The sequence below is a fragment of the Eucyclogobius newberryi genome, unplaced genomic scaffold (assembly GCF_026437365.1).
Source record: "Eucyclogobius newberryi isolate DKJ021-1_F unplaced genomic scaffold, fEucNew1.0.hap1 SCAF_128, whole genome shotgun sequence".
In the NCBI taxonomy this organism is placed as follows: domain Eukaryota; kingdom Metazoa; phylum Chordata; class Actinopteri; order Gobiiformes; family Gobiidae; genus Eucyclogobius; species Eucyclogobius newberryi.
Genome location: NW_027315755.1, coordinates 72,501 through 84,750, shown reverse-complemented (window position 1 = coordinate 84,750; position 12,250 = coordinate 72,501). Strand labels below are relative to the sequence as shown.

Sequence of the window (12,250 nt, the reverse complement as noted above, 5' to 3'; positions counted from 1 at the left end):
GAAGAGTACCTTCACGCCACTTGCTCGGTCAAAATTGGGATATCTCAATGAAAAACTTCTTTTTTTTTTTTTTCTTTTTTTTTTGACAGGTGAAAAAGTGTGAAAATGCTCACAGCACCTGGTATTCCCAGGCGGTCTCCCATCCAAGTACTAACCAGGCCCAACCCTGCTTGGCTTCCGAGATCAGACGAGATCGGGCTGGTCCAGGGTGGTATGGCCGTGAGCGAAATGTTCCATGTCAAAACTCGTATAAATGGCTTTTTTTGCATCAAACACTGTCTTTTCGTGAAGAGTACCTTCACGCCACTTGCTCGGTCAAAATTGGGATATCTCAATGAAAAACTTCTTCTTTTTTTTTTTTTTTTTTTTGACAGGTGAAAAAGTGTGAAAATGCTCACAGCACCTGGTATTCCCAGGCGGTCTCCCATCCAAGTACTAAACAGGCCCAACCCTGCTTGGCTTCCGAGATCAGACGAGATCGGGCGGGTCCAGGGTGGTATGGCTGTGAGCGAAATGTTCCAGGTCAAAACTCGTATAAATGGCTTTTTTTGCATCAAACACTGTCTTTTCATGAAGAGTACCTTCACTCCACTTGCTCGGTCAAAATTGGGATATCTCAATGAAAAACTTCTTTTTTTTTTTTCTTTTTTTTTTTGACAGGTGAAAAAGTGTGAAAAAGCTCACAGCACCTGGTATTCCCAGGCGGTCTCCCATCCAAGCACTAAACAGGCCCAACCCTGCTTGGCTTCCGAGATCAGACGAGATCGGGCGGGTCCAGGGTGGTATGGCCGTGAGCGAAATGTTCCAGGTCAAAACTCGTATAAATGGCTTTTTTTGCATCAAACACTGTCTTTTCGTGAAGAGTACCTTCACGCCACTTGCTCGGTCAAAATTGGGATATCTCAATGAAAAACTTCTTTTTTTTTTTTTTTTTTGACAGGTGAAAAAGTGTGAAAATGCTCACAGCACCTGGTATTCCCAGGCGGTCTCCCATCCAAGTACTAAACAGGCCCAACCCTGCTTGGCTTCCGAGATCAGACGAGATCGGGCGGGTCCAGGGTGGTATGGCCGTGAGCGAAATGTTCCAGGTCAAAACTCGTATAAATGGCTTTTTTTGCATCAAACACTGTCTTTTCGTGAAGAGTACCTTCACGCCACTTGCTCGGTCAAAATTGGGATATCTCAATGAAAAACTTCTTTTTTTTTTTTTTTTTTTTTTTTGACAGGTGAAAAAGTGTGAAAATGCTCACAGCACCTGGTATTCCCAGGCGGTCTCCCATCCAAGTACTAACCAGGCCCAACCCTGCTTGGCTTCCGAGATCAGACGAGATCGGGCTGGTCCAGGGTGGTATGGCCGTGAGCGAAATGATCCAGGTCAAAACTCGTATAAATGGCTTTTTTTGCATCAAACACTGTCTTTTCGTGAAGAGTACCTTCACGCCACTTGCTCGGTCAAAATTGGGATATCTCAATGAAAAACTTCTTTTTTTTTTCTTTTTTTTGACAGGTGAAAAAGTGTGAAAATGCTCACAGCACCTGGTATTCCCAGGTATTCCCAGGCGGTCTCCCATCCAAGCACTAACCAGGCCCAACCCTGCTTGGCTTCCGAGATCAGACGAGATCGGGCTGGTCCAGGGTGGTATGGCCGTGAGCGAAATGTTCCAGGTCAAAACTCGTATAAATGGCTTTTTTTGCATCAAACACTGTCTTTTCGTGAAGAGTACCTTCACGCCACTTGCTCGGTCAAAATTGGGATATCTCAATGAAAAACTTCTTTTTTTTTTTTTTTTTTTTTTGACAGGTGAAAAAGTGTGAAAATGCTCACAGCACCTGGTATTCCCAGGCGGTCTCCCATCCAAGTACTAATCAGGCCCAACCCTGCTTGGCTTCCGAGATCAGACGAGATCGGGCTGGTCCAGGGTGGTATGGCCGTGAGCGAAATGTTCCAGGTCAAAACTCGTATAAATGGCTTTTTTTGCATCAAACACTGTCTTTTCATGAAGAGTACCTTCACGCCACTTGCTCGGTCAAAATTGGGATATCTCAATGAAAAACTTCTTTTTTTTTTTTCTTTTTTTTTTTGACAGGTGAAAAAGTGTGAAAATGCTCACAGCACCTGGTATTCCCAGGCGGTCTCCCATCCAAGTACTAATCAGGCCCAACCCTGCTTGGCTTCCGAGATCAGACGAGATCGGGCTGGTCCAGGGTGGTATGGCCGTGAGCGAAATGTTCCAGGTCAAAACTCGTATAAATGGCTTTTTTTGCATCAAACACTGTCTTTTCGTGAAGAGTACCTTCACGCCACTTGCTCGGTCAAAATTGGGATATCTCAATGAAAAACTTCTTTTTTTTTTTTTTTTGACAGGTGAAAAAGTGTGAAAATGCTCACAGCACCTGGTATTCCCAGGCGGGCTCCCATCCAAGTACTAACCAGGCCCAACCCTGCTTGGCTTCCGAGATAAGACGAGATCGGGCTGGTGCAGGGTGGTATGGCCGTGAGCGAAATGTTCCAGGTCAAAACTCGTATAAATGGCTTTTTTTGCATCAAACACTGTCTTTTCCTGAAGAGTACCTTCACGCCACTTGCTCGGTCAAAATTGGGATATCTCAATGAAAAACTTCTTTTATTTTTTTATTTTTTTTTTTGACAGGTGAAAAAGTGTGAAAATGCTCACAGCACCTGGTATTCCCAGGCGGTCTCCCATCCAAGTACTAACCAGGCCCAACCCTGCTTGGCTTCCGAGATCAGACGAGATCGGGCTGGTCCAGGGTGGTATGGCCGTGAGCGAAATGTTCCAGGTCAAAACTCGTATAAATGGCTTTTTTTGCATCAAACACTGTCTTTTCGTGAAGAGTACCTTCACGCCACTTGCTCGGTCAAAATTGGGATATCTCAATGAAAAACTTCTTTTTTTTTTTTTTTTGACAGGTGAAAAAGTGTGAAAATGCTCACAGCACCTGGTATTCCAAGGCGGTCTCCCATCCAAGTACTAACCAGGCCCAACCCTGCTTGGCTTCCGAGATCAGACGAGATCGGGCAGGTCCAGGGTGGTATGGCCGTGAGCGAAATGATCCAGGTCAAAACTCGTATAAATGGCTTTTTTTGCATCAAACACTGTCTTTTCGTGAAGAGTACCTTCACGCCACTTGCTCGGTCAAAATTGGGATATCTCAATGAAAAACTTCTTTTTTTTTTCTTTTTTTTGACAGGTGAAAAAGTGTGAAAATGCTCACAGCACCTGGTATTCCCAGGTATTCCCAGGCGGTCTCCCATCCAAGTACTAATCAGGCCCAACCCTGCTTGGCTTCCGAGATCAGACGAGATCGGGCTGGTCCAGGGTGGTATGGCCGTGAGCGAAATGTTCCAGGTCAAAACTCGTATAAATGGCTTTTTTTGCATCAAACACTGTCTTTTCATGAAGAGTACCTTCACGCCACTTGCTCGGTCAAAATTGGGATATCTGAATGAAAAACTGCTCCATGTCAAATACATCAAACAAAAAGTCCATTTTCCTACAAAAAGTTTCATCACCGAGGATGGAGCTGTTTAGGACCCACAGTCCTCCATTCCTCGGTGATGAAACTAACCCAAAATAAATATCTAAAGTGGAGTGATCACTCAAGCCTGACCACTTGTAGGAAGCACCACTGACTCTCTGTGCCAGGTCTGAGGAGGCAAAACAGAGGTCAATGCGGGACTGCTTCAGGACGCCCTGGACGACCTGCCGCCTGGAGAAATCCTTCAGGAAGGGGTGGACGAACCGCCACACCTCCGTCAGGTTCCTGCTGGCGGCTTCTTCCAACAGGGCTGTCCTGGCAGTGCTGTTTTTAAAAGAGTTGTTAATGCCGATGTCTGTCTTGCAAAGTGTTGTATTAAAGTCACCGATTATGATTGTATTGTCGTTCGCAAAGCGAAATATTTTTTTGAAGAATTGCCTCCTCAGACCATCATCGTTCGGGGCGTAGATGTTAATTAGTCTGAACTTCACTGTGTCCGTGAAGTCCAGGACCAGGAAGGAGCCCTCTGGGTCGGCGTGTACCAGGGTGGGTTGGCCTAAGACACCAGGCCTCACCACCGTGGCCACACCGCGCGAGCACGCCGTGCCCAGGGCCCAAAATACAGAGCCCACTCCCATGCTCCGCACTTGTTGCGCGTGGCTGACATCCCAGTGCGTTTCTTGGATGCAGAGCACGTCCCACTTGGAAAAGTGTAACGCGCTCTGCATCCGCACTGGGCTCCGCAGGCCGCCTGCGTTCCAAGAAGACAAGGAGAACGCCATTAAGAGGAGACTTTGGAGGATACAACCCATCTTTTATTTCGACTTCTTTTTGGCGCCCGTCGCATCCGACTGCCACACTCTTTTTCTGACTTCACGGGTGGAGAAATCCATGAAGTCATCATTAAAAACAGTCTCGAGCTCACCTCGTGGGGCAGAGCTGCGTGTGGAGGATGGTGGGTTGATGGAGCTTTCTGCTGGCGCTTTTGAGGTGGTTGGAACGGAGGAGGCAGAGCCGCTCTCAGCAGCAGCGCCCTCTCCGTCTCCTGCCACCTGCTTCCTGCGTCTTGCCCCTTTCTTATCCTTCTTCTCCACCTGTCCCCTCTTACCACCGTCCGACTGGAGCTTGGGATCATCACCCAGCCCTGTGGTGATGTCCCCCCCTTTGGAGGTAAGATGCGGGGCCTGTCCCGCACCCATCCTCCTCCCGGGTTCAGCCTCTTCCTCCACGGGCTTAGGAGTTGGACCCTCACGAGTCCCCTCCCTCTGGTCAGGAGGAGCAGTTTGTCCTGCTCCCACCTTCCCAGACGCCAGCGCTGAGCCGAGCACCATCTCCAGTGCGACGGGCGCCTCCTCGTCTGAGGAGTCAGAGGAGCAAGAGGAGCCAGACACCTCTGGCTCCCCTGACTCCTCCACAGCCTCCTCCTCCAAAACCTCCTCTACTTCGGAGAGAGCAGTTGCGGGCACGTTCTGGGCCACGTCACTGCTCTCTCCTCCAATGGCGTCCTCCCTGTCCTCCCCTCTGTCCTCCCCTCTGTCCTCCTCTCTGTCACCCGCACCACACGGACATAAGTGGCGGAACATGCGGCACTCTCTGCACTTCGGGGCCCGCTGCGCGACGCACTCGCGCGCGTAATGCCCCTGGCTCCCGCAGTTGCGGCACAGAAAGTCAGGGCACTCCCTCAGAATATGGCCAGGCTGGAGACACCCCCTACACACCCGCACCTGCCTGTCGTGTATTACCCTGAAGTACTCGGGGCCCCCCGCGGTGTCAAACCTGACAGAATACGGTAAGGACTGCACCGTGTCCGTGAACCTTACCCGTACAAACCTGGTGCCGTCCGCCACGTTCGTCCCCGGCCACATTCTCCTCCTCACCTCGGAGACCGCAGAGACCCCCCAGGCGTAGAGCTTGGCCAGGATCTCCTCGTCCTCGATATAAGCCGGCAGCCCCATGAAGGACACGACCAGCTCATCCACCGAGATGTCACGGGCGTGAACCCTGACTCCTCCAATGCAGTACCCGTCCAGGAGCCGCTCCTTCGCTTTGGTGGTACTGACGGTTACTTCATATTTGTCCTTCGAGATGAGTCTGCATGCTACTATGGAGCCGCACACCTCCTGTGTCGCTTTTAAGAATGCGGGTGGCGTGATTTGTGCTCCCTCCGTCAACTCCAACACCACAGTGAGTTCTTTCATAAATTTCATTCTTCTTTCTTCGTTCTTTCTATTATTTACAGATTCATTCAGACTTTTCCTTGCCTTTGTCGTGTCCATTCCAGTGTCCGATGCCGTGTTGTCCGTCCTTTGAGCCATGCTCACAAAAAAACAAAAAATCCACCTCCCAGTAAGTTTACTGGGAGGGGAACAAACAAAAGAACTGCAAAAAGTAAATGAAAATGATCAAAATAACGATTAAAAACTCAAAAAAACTCCCAAACCTCCAGCTCCAGACCATGCAGCACACCACAAATTGCACGCACCTGCACTGATTGCAAAGGGGCGGGTCCAGGGTGGTATGGCCGTGAGCGAAATGTTGCAGGTCAAAACTCGTATAAATGGCTTTTTTTGCATCAAACACTGTCTTTTCATGAAGAGTACCTTCACGCCACTTGCTCGGTCAAAATTGGGATATCTCAATGAAAAACTTCTTTTTTTTTTTTCTTTTTTTTTTTGACAGGTGAAAAAGTGTGAAAAAGCTCACAGCACCTGGTATTCCCAGGCGGTCTCCCATCCAAGTACTAACCAGGCCCAACCCTGCTTGGCTTCCGAGATCAGACGAGATCGGGCGGGTCCAGGGTGGTATGGCCGTGAGCGAAATGTTCCAGGTCAAAACTCGTATAAATGGCTTTTTTTGCATCAAACACTGTCTTTTCGTGAAGAGTACCTTCACGCCACTTGCTCGGTCAAAATTGGGATATCTCAATGAAAAACTTCTTTTTTTTTTTTTTTTTTGACAGGTGAAAAAGTGTGAAAATGCTCACAGCACCTGGTATTCCCAGGCGGTCTCCCATCCAAGTACTAAACAGGCCCAACCCTGCTTGGCTTCCGAGATCAGACGAGATCGGGCTGGTCCAGGGTGCTATGGCCGTGAGCGAAATGTTCCAGGTCAAAACTCGTATAAATGGCTTTTTTTGCATCAAACACTGTCTTTTCGTGAAGAGTACCTTCACGCCACTTGCTCGGTCAAAATTGGGATATCTCAATGAAAAACTTCTTTTTTTCTTTTTTTTTTTTTTTTTGACAGGTGAAAAAGTGTGAAAATGCTCATAGCACCTGGTATTCCCAGGCAGTCTCCCATCCAAGTACTAACCAGGCCCAACCCTGCTTGGCTTCCGAGATCAGACGAGATCGGGCTGGTCCAGGGTGGTATGGCCGTGAGCGAAATGTTCCAGGTCAAAACTCGTATAAATGGCTTTTTTTGCATCAAACACTGTCTTTTCGTGAAGAGTACCTTCACGCCACTTGCTCGGTCAAAATTGGGATATCTCAATGAAAAACTTCTTTTTTTTTTTTTTTTTTTTGACAGGTGAAAAAGTGTGAAAATGCTCACAGCACCTGGTATTCCCAGGCGGTCTCCCATCCAAGTACTAAACAGGCCCAACCCTGCTTGGCTTCCGAGATCAGACGAGATCGGGCGGGTCCAGGGTGGTATGGCTGTGAGCGAAATGTTCCAGGTCAAAACTCGTATAAATGGCTTTTTTTGCATCAAACACTGTCTTTTCGTGAAGAGTACCTTCACGCCACTTGCTCGGTCAAAATTGGGATATCTCAATGAAAAACTTCTTTTTTTCTTTTTTTTTTTTTTTTTGACAGGTGAAAAAGTGTGAAAATGCTCATAGCACCTGGTATTCCCAGGCAGTCTCCCATCCAAGTACTAACCAGGCCCAACCCTGCTTGGCTTCCGAGATCAGACGAGATCGGGCTGGTCTTTTTTTTTTTTTTTTTTTTATCTTTTATTATCAAAAACATCTTAAAACAAGTATTTACATATATTTACATGAATGTACAGACATACATGACACACAAGGGCAAGGGAATGGGATACACAAGGGCAAGGGGAGACGAGACAAAAAATTACAGAAAATCAAACACACAATCATTCTCGAAACATTCTTCAGTGATGGGGGGTGATGCCGGGGTCAGAAGAGGATGTCCAGGTTTCCAGAGGGTGTGAGGTGGATCAGGGTGTTGTGGGGGACGAGGTGGGTGATGAACCGGTGCTCTGCTGCCATGTGGAGGTGTCGGAGGTGTGCGGCCAAGAGTCCTTTGAAGATGGGCCAGGGTGCTGCTGTTTTATTGTCACGGAGATGGATGTTCCTGTTGAGATATAATGTGTACCGGGCTATGGAGAGGGTTAGTCGGGCGAGATGGGTGTTGGCTCCAGAGCGACTCTGTCCGGGACCAAAGAGGAGGAGCCAGGGCTCCTGGTCGTCCCCTCCTAGGGCCGCCGGCGGTGGGAGCCTCCAGGACAGCCTCCGAGCGAGGAGGTCCTGCAGTCGGGACCAGAACGGGCGGACGGCCGGGCAGGTGTACAGCATGTGCTCCAGGGTCTCGGGGGGTCCGTGGCACACGGGGCAGTCCGCAGCGTAGCTGTCGGGAAGAAATGCGTGCAGTGCTGCGGATGTAAAGACGATCCTGTGTCTAAATCTGAAGTCAAAATGACCTACGTTATGTGGGGTGTACCAATTAAAGATGTTGGCCCAGATGGTTGCGATGGTGCGTGCGGGGAATGTTAATGACCATTTGTGTTCCGAGGCGGGACGCCCGAGCACTCCCGGCAACAACAACTGATACAGGATGCGGGTGGGTAGGTCTGTGAAAATCCTAAACCTCCCCGTGCTAACAAATACATTAAAATTCAACTTACCTGTCGTGCTCCCCATTTGGCCCAAAGTGCTTCCCCAATGCCTGACCAGATTCCTGTTAAAAATACTTACCATACCACTAATATACTTTCTCCTAAACACTTTACCTGCTAACCTAAAACACTTCCCTATGTAATCTACACTAAAATTACCTTTCACGTCAAATACCTTACCTACATATTCCAGCCCAGCCTCCTCCATCGCCCCACTGATCATGCACTCGCGCTTCCCGGGGGGAGCGGAGAGCAAGTCAGGGTTATGACGGAGGGGCATGTGCGCGAGACCCTCACCGCTGTCTGGAACCGCCACAGTCAGGGGCCTGAAAGTCCTCCACGCCTCCAAGAGTTCCCTCTCGAAGGGGGGGAGGCCCTCCAGGACCGAAACAGGGGGCAACAAACACAAATTATAAACACCAAACTTACCTAGACTATTAACAAACTCACCTATATAATCCTTCCATGGAGCATCTACCTCAACGTCTAGAAATTTCCGAATTGTTTTCAGCCTGAAGGCCTTCTTCCTTAACTCTAAATCTGCTAACTTTAAACCTCCCTGATCGTACTCACCTATCATAACCTTATGTGCAATAAAGCCCCTCTCACGATTCCACAAAAAGTGGTTTATCACTAACCTTAATTTGTTAGCATAGACCCCCGGCAGGCCGTACACGGAGAGTGCATGGTTCAACATGGACATGCACAAAGAATTTACAACTAAGACTTTACCTTTTAATGTCAGATTACGACGTCTCCAAAAATTCAAGCGCGCTGTAATTTTCTCGCACAAAGGCGACCAAAGTGCAGTACGACACGCCTCCTCGTCTCTGCCCAGGGGGACGCCGAGGACCTTGTAGGAGTCCCCCGCCTCCCGGAGCTGGACAGGGAGAGGAACAGGCGTGACGCTGCCGCAAAATTTAACCGTGGTTTTATCGAAATTGATTTTGGCCCCTGAAGCGAGGCCGTAAACATTGAGCACGTGGAGAGAGGCGTTCAGGCTCTCCACGTCTCGGAGGATCAGATTCGTGTCATCTGCGTACTGAAAAATTTTGACTTCCCTACCCGCAGGCGTGGTCAGTCCCCTCACCGCCGCGTCCGCCCTCAACATGGCCGCCAAAGGCTCAGCGGCGATGCTGTAGAGGAGCGACGAGAGGGGACAGCCCTGCCTGACTGATCTTTTTAAGGGGAAAGAGTCAGTTAGAAACCCGTTGACTTTGACCTTACTGACCGCAAAGGAATAGATGAGCTGTAGCCAATTAACAAACCGTTCGCCGAAACCTAACTTACCTAATACAGTCCAGAGGAACGAATGCTCAACTCTGTCGAACGCCTTGTTAAAGTCTACACTAACGTGAATACCACCGGTCGCGTGCATCTGCCGAAGGAGATATCTCAGAGACAAAACTGTGTCTGAGATGTCCCTCCCGGGGACGCTGTAGGCCTGCGAGGGGTGTATGACGGATCCAATCACACGCTTTAACCTACCTGCTAATACCTTTGCTAAAATTTTATAGTCTACGTTCAAAAGGCTAATGGGCCTGTAGTTGGCGAGGCTGCTCCTGTCGCCCTTCTTAAAAAGCAGAGTGACGACACTCATCGCAAAACCATCGCCAACTCTACTCTCACTCTCAAAATCCTGATATAATAGGAGTAGGATCGGAGCTAACCTGGAAGCGAAACGCTTGAAAAACTCACAGGTTAGTCCGTCCTCTCCGGGGCTTTTCCCTGTATTTAAACTCTTGACTGCAGCCTCTATCTCCATGAGAGACAGAGGCGCGTCGCACAGCTCCCTATCCTCCCTGCTCAGTGTGCGCTCCAGAGCACCTACAGCCTGGTCTAAAGCCTGCTCTGCCACTCCGTCTGAACTAAAAAGCCTACTATAGAAATCCTGCGCTGTCTCTAAAACCTCACTTACCTCAGAAACAATCTTACCTGTCTTATCTATCAACTTATCTATGTGCATCTTTCCCTGTGTAACCTTCTCACAGCCGAAGAAGAACGCTGTCGAGCGTTCTCCTTCGACTGTGTGTCTGGCTTTTGCCCTCAAAATTGCACCCTGACACCTACTTACCTCCAGCTGCTCCAGCTCAGCGCGCACCACCAGGTACTCTGGATCCACAGGGCCAGTGGTGGAAGCTGCGCCCTGGTCCAGGACCTGCAGGCGCTGGCGGAGAGCGGTCTCCCTCCTGGTCGACAGCCACGCCTTGTGTTTGCTGTAATTGACACAGAGCTTTTTAATGCGTGTTTTTGCCGTCGGCCACCAATCGACCACGCTGTCGATCAGCTCCAGCTCCATGTCAAATACATCAAACAAAAAGTCCATTTTCCTACAAAAAGTTTCATCACCGAGGATGGAGCTGTTTAGGACCCACAGTCCTCCATTCCTCGGTGATGAAACTAACCCAAAATAAATATCTAAAGTGGAGTGATCACTCAAGCCTGACCACTTGTAGGAAGCACCACTGACTCTCTGTGCCAGGTCTGAGGAGGCAAAACAGAGGTCAATGCGGGACTGCTTCAGGACGCCCTGGACGACCTGCCGCCTGGAGAAATCCTTCAGGAAGGGGTGGAGGAACCGCCACACCTCCGTCAGGTTCCTGCTGGCGGCTTCTTCCAACAGGGCTGTCCTGGCAGTGCTGTTTTTAAAAGAGTTGTTAATGCCGATGTCTGTCTTGCAAAGTGTTGTATTAAAGTCACCGATTATGATTGTATTGTCGTTCGCAAAGCGAAATATTTTTTTGAAGAATTGCCTCCTCAGACCATCATCGTTCGGGGCGTAGATGTTAATTAGTCTGAACTTCACTGTGTCCGTGAAGTCCAGGACCAGGAAGGAGCCCTCTGGGTCGGCGTGTACCAGGGTGGGTTGGCCTAAGACACCAGGCCTCACCACCGTGGCCACACCGCGCGAGCACGCCGTGCCCAGGGCCCAAAATACAGAGCCCACTCCCATGCTCCGCACTTGTTGCGCGTGGCTGACATCCCAGTGCGTTTCTTGGATGCAGAGCACGTCCCACTTGGAAAAGTGTAACGCGCTCTGCATCCGCACTGGGCTCCGCAGGCCGCCTGCGTTCCAAGAGGACAAGGAGAACGCCATTAAGAGGAGACCTTGGAGGATGTAACCCATCTTTTATTTAGACTTCTTTTTGGCGCCCGTCGCATCCGACTGCCACACTCTTTTTCTGACTTCACGGGTGGAGAAATCCATGAAGTCATCATTAAAAACAGTCTCGAGCTCACCTCGTGGGGCAGAGCTGCGTGTGGAGGATGGTGGGTTGATGGAGCTTTCTGCTGGCGCTTTTGAAGTGGTTGGAACGGAGGAGGCAGAGCCGCTCTCAGCAGCAGCGCCCTCTCCGTCTCCTGCCACCTGCTTCCTGCGTCTTGCCCCTTTCTTATCCTTCTTCTCCACCTGTCCCCTCTTACCACCGTCCGACTGGAGCTTGGGATCATCACCCAGCCCTGTGGTGATGTCCCCCCCTTTGGAGGTAAGATGCGGGGCCTGTCCCGCACCCATCCTCCTCCCGGGTTCAGCCTCTTCCTCCACGGGCTTAGGAGTTGGACCCTCACGAGTCCCCTCCCTCTGGTCAGGAGGAGCAGTTTGTCCTGCTCCCACCTTCCCAGACGCCAGCGCTGAGCCGAGCACCATCTCCAGTGCGACGGACGCCTCCTCGTCTGAGGAGTCAGAGGAGCAAGAGGAGCCAGACACCTCTGGCTCCCCTGACTCCTCCACAGCCTCCTCCTCCAAAAACTCCTCTACTTCGGAGAGAGCAGTTGCGGGCACGTTCTGGGCCACGTCACTGCTCTCTCCTCCAATGGCGTCCTCCCTGTCCTCCCCTCTGTCCTCCCCTCTGTCCTCCTCTCTGTCACCCGCACCACACGGACATAAGTGGCG

The 12,250-nt window shown here is 50.0% G+C and overlaps 13 non-coding genes and 3 pseudogenes across 13 annotated transcripts; all 16 read right to left on the bottom strand.

Annotated features, from left to right (window-relative positions):
• Window positions 1–106: 106 nt before the first annotated feature.
• LOC140357169 (5S ribosomal RNA) lies at window positions 107–225 on the bottom strand. The gene has a single exon (XR_011926341.1). It is a non-coding gene; the product is annotated as a 5S ribosomal RNA (ribosomal RNA).
• Window positions 226–391: 166 nt separating this feature from the next.
• On the bottom strand, window positions 392–510 carry LOC140357146 (5S ribosomal RNA). Its single transcript, XR_011926319.1, has one exon. It is a non-coding gene; the product is annotated as a 5S ribosomal RNA (ribosomal RNA).
• A 167-nt stretch (window positions 511–677) lies between these two features.
• LOC140357385 (5S ribosomal RNA) lies at window positions 678–796 on the bottom strand. The gene has a single exon (XR_011926548.1). It is a non-coding gene; the product is annotated as a 5S ribosomal RNA (ribosomal RNA).
• A 161-nt stretch (window positions 797–957) lies between these two features.
• LOC140357137 (5S ribosomal RNA) lies at window positions 958–1,076 on the bottom strand. Its single transcript, XR_011926311.1, has one exon. It is a non-coding gene; the product is annotated as a 5S ribosomal RNA (ribosomal RNA).
• A 167-nt stretch (window positions 1,077–1,243) lies between these two features.
• LOC140357168 (5S ribosomal RNA) lies at window positions 1,244–1,362 on the bottom strand. The gene has a single exon (XR_011926340.1). It is a non-coding gene; the product is annotated as a 5S ribosomal RNA (ribosomal RNA).
• A 162-nt stretch (window positions 1,363–1,524) lies between these two features.
• On the bottom strand, window positions 1,525–1,653 carry LOC140357542 (5S ribosomal RNA; annotated as a pseudogene).
• Window positions 1,654–1,818: 165 nt separating this feature from the next.
• LOC140357381 (5S ribosomal RNA) lies at window positions 1,819–1,937 on the bottom strand. The gene has a single exon (XR_011926544.1). It is a non-coding gene; the product is annotated as a 5S ribosomal RNA (ribosomal RNA).
• A 167-nt stretch (window positions 1,938–2,104) lies between these two features.
• Window positions 2,105–2,223, bottom strand: LOC140357380 (5S ribosomal RNA). The gene has a single exon (XR_011926543.1). It is a non-coding gene; the product is annotated as a 5S ribosomal RNA (ribosomal RNA).
• A 159-nt stretch (window positions 2,224–2,382) lies between these two features.
• Window positions 2,383–2,501, bottom strand: LOC140357459 (5S ribosomal RNA; annotated as a pseudogene).
• A 167-nt stretch (window positions 2,502–2,668) lies between these two features.
• On the bottom strand, window positions 2,669–2,787 carry LOC140357167 (5S ribosomal RNA). The gene has a single exon (XR_011926339.1). It is a non-coding gene; the product is annotated as a 5S ribosomal RNA (ribosomal RNA).
• A 159-nt stretch (window positions 2,788–2,946) lies between these two features.
• LOC140357378 (5S ribosomal RNA) lies at window positions 2,947–3,065 on the bottom strand. The gene has a single exon (XR_011926541.1). It is a non-coding gene; the product is annotated as a 5S ribosomal RNA (ribosomal RNA).
• Window positions 3,066–3,227: 162 nt separating this feature from the next.
• LOC140357536 (5S ribosomal RNA) lies at window positions 3,228–3,356 on the bottom strand (annotated as a pseudogene).
• Window positions 3,357–6,194: 2,838 nt separating this feature from the next.
• On the bottom strand, window positions 6,195–6,313 carry LOC140357125 (5S ribosomal RNA). Its single transcript, XR_011926299.1, has one exon. It is a non-coding gene; the product is annotated as a 5S ribosomal RNA (ribosomal RNA).
• A 161-nt stretch (window positions 6,314–6,474) lies between these two features.
• Window positions 6,475–6,593, bottom strand: LOC140357447 (5S ribosomal RNA). Its single transcript, XR_011926607.1, has one exon. It is a non-coding gene; the product is annotated as a 5S ribosomal RNA (ribosomal RNA).
• Window positions 6,594–6,761: 168 nt separating this feature from the next.
• On the bottom strand, window positions 6,762–6,880 carry LOC140357446 (5S ribosomal RNA). The gene has a single exon (XR_011926606.1). It is a non-coding gene; the product is annotated as a 5S ribosomal RNA (ribosomal RNA).
• A 163-nt stretch (window positions 6,881–7,043) lies between these two features.
• Window positions 7,044–7,162, bottom strand: LOC140357145 (5S ribosomal RNA). Its single transcript, XR_011926318.1, has one exon. It is a non-coding gene; the product is annotated as a 5S ribosomal RNA (ribosomal RNA).
• Window positions 7,163–12,250: the final 5,088 nt, after the last annotated feature.